The sequence below is a fragment of the Equus caballus genome, chromosome 11 (genome assembly GCF_041296265.1).
Source record: "Equus caballus isolate H_3958 breed thoroughbred chromosome 11, TB-T2T, whole genome shotgun sequence".
Taxonomy (NCBI): domain Eukaryota; kingdom Metazoa; phylum Chordata; class Mammalia; order Perissodactyla; family Equidae; genus Equus; species Equus caballus.
In genome coordinates, this window is record NC_091694.1 from 51358071 (window position 1) to 51363211 (window position 5141).

A 5141-nucleotide genomic window follows, 5' to 3' on the forward strand; every position below is an offset into this window, starting at 1 on the left:
CTACAGAAGAGGAAGACAGGAGAGGATGTGGGGACTCCAATAAGAAAGCTTTGCAGTCTCCAGGCAGAAGTAATGCTGGCCAGGATGAGGGTGGTGGCAGTGGAGATGGAGAGAATGGAAGGATTTGAGAGACTTTAGGAGGTAGAATCACCAGGAACTGGATGTGAGGGGAGAAGGAAAGAGAGAGAGGATCTAATGCCCAGACATCTTGCTTGGACCACCGGATGGGTGATAATTTCATGACCTGTGGCAGGGACATGGCAGATGGTGTATGATTGGAGGAAGACAATATGCTTTGCTTAGGACATGTTGAGTTTGAGGTGTTGGTCAGACAGGCAAATGGAGGCCTCCAGGAGGCAGTCAGAAGAGATCTTGGGGGCTGGCCCCATGGCCTAGGGGTTAACTTTGCGCCCTCCGCTGCAGGCGGCCCAGTGTTTTGTTGGTTCAAATTCTGGGTGCGGACATGGCACCACTCAACAAGCCATGCTGAGGTGGCGTCCCACATGCCACAACTAGAAGGACCCACAACAAAGAATATACAACTATGTACCGGGGGGCTTTGGGGAGAAAAGGGAAAAAAATAAAATCTTAAAAAAAAAAAAAGAGAGAGATCTGGGATGGAGATATGGAGATGAAGGTTTGGGGGGCACTGGTATACGTATGAACAAGGAGGAGTGTGCAGGGCCTAGTAACCCAACATTTAAGGGGTTGACAGAAATGGAGGAGGCTGAGATGGCACCACTAACCTTACAATCTAACCAGCTGAGTGGCTTCCCACTGCCCTGTCACTGATTAGTTGCCACCAAGAACTCAAGCGTGGGTTTGGAAGCATTTAATTGTTTTTCCAAATTGTTTTTTTTGCCTTTTGTTATGTTAAGGAGATGCCATCACCAACTACCCTGAACCCAACCAAGCCTCACCACAAGAGCTACGCCTGTGCCCTTTGCCTTATTTCTAATGCTAAGATCTCTCCAGGAGGAGCTTAGGCCTTATTACCATAACCTCTGGCGTATGCCAAAGCATGTTTTCCAACTGAGCAAATACCCACCCTTCCCTTTTGAATATTCATTCCCCGTCTGAAATAAAAGGTCCCTGCTTCTCTTTGTTCGGGGACACCATGACTCTGGAAATGATTCCTCATGGTCTCCCGTTTGCTGCAAAATACCTTACTTTGTGAGACAACTTACTTCTTGCGGAGAGTCTGATTTAACTCACCAGGAGGGAACCTGATGCGGGGTCGGCGAGCTGAAGAGTCGAAAGAAAGATTTCTTGGATTCTCAAGGTCTGGTAGTAGTGTTCTTTTATTTAGAGAATAGTGTGGAATAGCATGGGGACAGGACCCATGGGCAGTCAGAGCTGCTGCTGCAAACATGGGTTGAGGGTAGGGCTAAATTTAAGGCATAGGTATGTGAGTTATCTCTTTACTAGATAAAGGAAAGAATATGTAAAAGAAAGTTGTTAAAATGGTATCAGTGCAGGTGCGGTCTGGTTATTGAGTGGTCCTACAACTTTTAGATAAGAATCAAACCAGATTAAGTAAATGGCTGAAGCTACCACCTTAAATATTATTTTTTAGCTAAAGACAAAGGAGGATGTTGGGGGTGGAGGGGGAGTGGATCATGGGAGATTACCACACAAGTACAGTAAACAAGATGCAGATTTAAGTCCTTGCCTTTGGCATTGATTAAGAGTTTCTAGACATAAAGTCATCCCCCCTTCTTCCTGGTACAGAGAGGGAGACACCTTTACAGATGGAGATTTCCTTTACAATGTAAATGTCTCTTAACAAAGAGTAAGTAAATTATACTCCTCAGAGCCTCCTTCCCATCTGCAGTTTTCAAAAGTAGCCAGCCCAAAATAATCCTCATCAGAACCCGCTTTGGTTTTGCTAACAGAATTGGCATCCGATGTGGGGCTTACCCCTTTGTGGTGCTTCTGCCACCAGCTTGACATCACTGCCCCATCGGGAGACCCAGTGGCCACACTGAGCGCTTTGCTAGGAGGATCTCTCAGTGGAGATGAGTGGTGCCAACTCCACGGCACAGCTATAAGAGTTATTTCTTTAAGTTGTCTCACAAAGTCTGCTTGTTGGGGCCTGGCTTTGGGGTTCGAGTCCCCATCTGAAGGTAGCTTGGCTCAGGGGACAGAGAGTCCCCTCTAGTTGGAAGGATTGTACAACCCGGCCACTCCAGAGGGGGTGATGCTTGGTTCTGGCAAATAGGAGCAATCCCTGTTGACTAGTCAGGCATTTGAGTCCCATCTGGAGATTGACTCTCCTCTGGAGTGATGAGGTGGGGGTTTGAGGCCCTCCCTGAAGTCAGTGAGTCTGTCTTTGTGTTGTGTCTGTGATCAGCGGAGGGGTCCACTTAGATGGGGTCAAGCCCCCTCTGGAGTTGCTGAGTTTTTCGTTTGTTTGTTTTTGTCAAGGACACTTGACATTAACGTTTTTGTCAAGGACACTCAATATCAATCTTGTTTTTCCACAGTTTGGCTTTTCTGGGCTCATAGGTCTCCTTTTTTCCCTTGCCCTCCTTATCAGTGGTCCCGAGGTGAAACTCAGTGTCTACCAGTTTTATTTTCCCTTTCAGGATTTAGCTACTCAGCCTGGGTCTACTTTTAGGCTATTAGGGTGCTAAACCTTCTCTGGGCACAACCTTGTGGTATCTGCATCACCACTAATTGTTACAGGTTGCTCCTGGGAGGTTGGAAACAGACCATAAGAAAAGATGCTAGAATACAGTGTGAGCAATCTCCATCCCAGAGGAAAGCCCATTGGGCTGCATCCTCTAGAACTGGTACAGAGAGGTATTCCCTTCGGGAATTCCCCATTGACCCAAGAGCAGATGATCTTTTCATATAACAGCCTGACTGCAATATTCACTGAAAGATGGGGAAAGATGCCCTGAAAATGGGACCCTAAATGTTAACACCATACTACAATTAGATCTATTTTGCAAAAGAACTAAGAAATGGGAAGAAATCCCTTACCTCCAGCGCTTCATGGCACTACGTCGAAGTGAAGGGTTAAAGGTTGAATCTAAGACTTACCTTTCTGATGAGGAGGACCTGCTCCTCCAAATCAGGACACGTGGGACTAAGAAGGCCCACCTCAGAGTCCACCTTGCCCACGGACTGCAGCTTCGGCCCCAATGTTAGACCAGCTGGGGAGCCCTGAGAGACCTCTACCTTGTTCCCCTACCTGACCCCCGCTTAAGCCAGAGGCCGTAACAGGGCCACAGCTCTTACTGTCCCCACTGAGCAATCCCTCTACCAGGATTTGGAGTCTCCAACAAGCAAGCACCCGTCACCCTCCTCCTCCAGATAGTACAACTAGGTTAGGAACAATTAGATTAGCTACAAACCGGGGATATATCCCCTAAGACGGGTGCTCGACGGTGAGAAGAGACTTATTAATGTGCACATCCCCTTTCCCACCTCTCATTTGTATAATTGGAAGGCAGGCACTAAAGGATTGAGGGCTGACCCAGAGGAGTTCATAAACTGGACAAAGGGAATCTTCTGCACTCATAATTCAACCTGGGCAGATATTCAAAGCCTGTTAACTACACTCCTCATGGCTGAGGAAAAGTCAGCTGTTCTGTTAAAAGCTAGAGAACAAGCAGATAATGAATATGACCCAGGATCAGACATTCGCAGGCCTAGTGAACAGGCTGTGCCAGGGACTGACCCTGGGTGGAATCCCAATGATCCTGATGTTCAAGAAAAGATAGGATATTTTGGGGTCTACTTTTGAAAGCATGAAAACAGCCACCTATTAACTAGTCTAAATTAAGAGAGGTCCAACAAGGCCCTGAGGAAAACCCCTCCACTTTTTCCAGAGGCTGTGGGGACTGCCTCAGGGGATATACAAATCGGGACCCCAAGGCCCAGGGCAGTACAGTAGTTCTTTTTTTTTTTTTTTTTTTTTTTTGAGGACGATTAGCCCTGAGCTAACATCTGCTGCCAATCCCCTTTTTGCTGAGGAAGACTGGCTCTGAGCTAACTGGCCCTGAGCTAACATCAGTGCCCATCTTCCTCTACTTTATCTGTGGGATGCCTGCCACAGCGTGGCTTGCTAAGTAATGCCATGTCCACACCCGGGATCTGAACTGAGGAACTCTGGGCCGCCAAAGCGGAACGTGTGAACTTAACCGCTGCACCACCCGGCCGGCCCCAAGTACAGTAGTTCTTAATACCTATTTCTATCTCAAAGTGCTCCAGACATCTGTATGAAACTCCAAAAGTTGGCTATAGGTCCTGATACTAATCGTGCACAACTAGTAGAGGCTGCATTTAGGGTGTTCAATAATCGAGATGAAGCTGAGGATGAAAAGGAATGATACTGGTTCAACACAAGGTTGACATAAGGGAGGCCATATTGTAGAAAAGAAACCATATTGTAACTTTAAATGACCTGTGATTAACTAGCCCAGACATGCTCTGTATATTTTATGCCCCTCCCAGCTGCTTTAAGATGATAACTTTGTTCTTTTTTTTTTTTTTTGATTTGATTTTTTCCTTTTTCTCCCCAAAGCCCCCCGGTACATAGTTGTGTATTCTTCGTTGTGGGTTCCTCTAGTTGTGGCATGTGGGACGCTGCCTCAGCGTGGTCTGACGAGCAGTGCCATGTCCGCGCCCAGGATTCGAACCGACGAAACACTGGGCCGCCTGCAGCGGAGCGCGCAAACTTAACCACTCGGCCACGGGGCCAGCCCAATAACTTTGTTCTTTTGAGTTCCTTAGGAATGTGGCGACTCCCTCCCACCGCCACCCTCTGGGCAGAGAGCCTATGCTGATAGCCATCATCAATGACAACTGAAAGATCAGGGTGTGGGGCGTTACTCCATTCTCTGATGCACATCCAGTAAAACAAAGGACTATCAGAAACTAAGACCATGTGTCTGCCCCACCTGGAGATCAGATGGAGGCCCCTGCCAGAGACCAGCCACCTCCCAGACCTGGAGACCAGCCCTGTATATAACTGGCCTGTAGGTTTTGTTCTGGGAGATGGTTCTGACGGACATGAGTTGGCTATCCTCCGCCTTGCTAGCAAGCTGTAATAAAGAAACCCTTTCTCTCCTACTGATGCGGGGTCGGTGAGCCGAGGAGTCGAAAGAAAGATTTCTTGGACTCTCAAGATC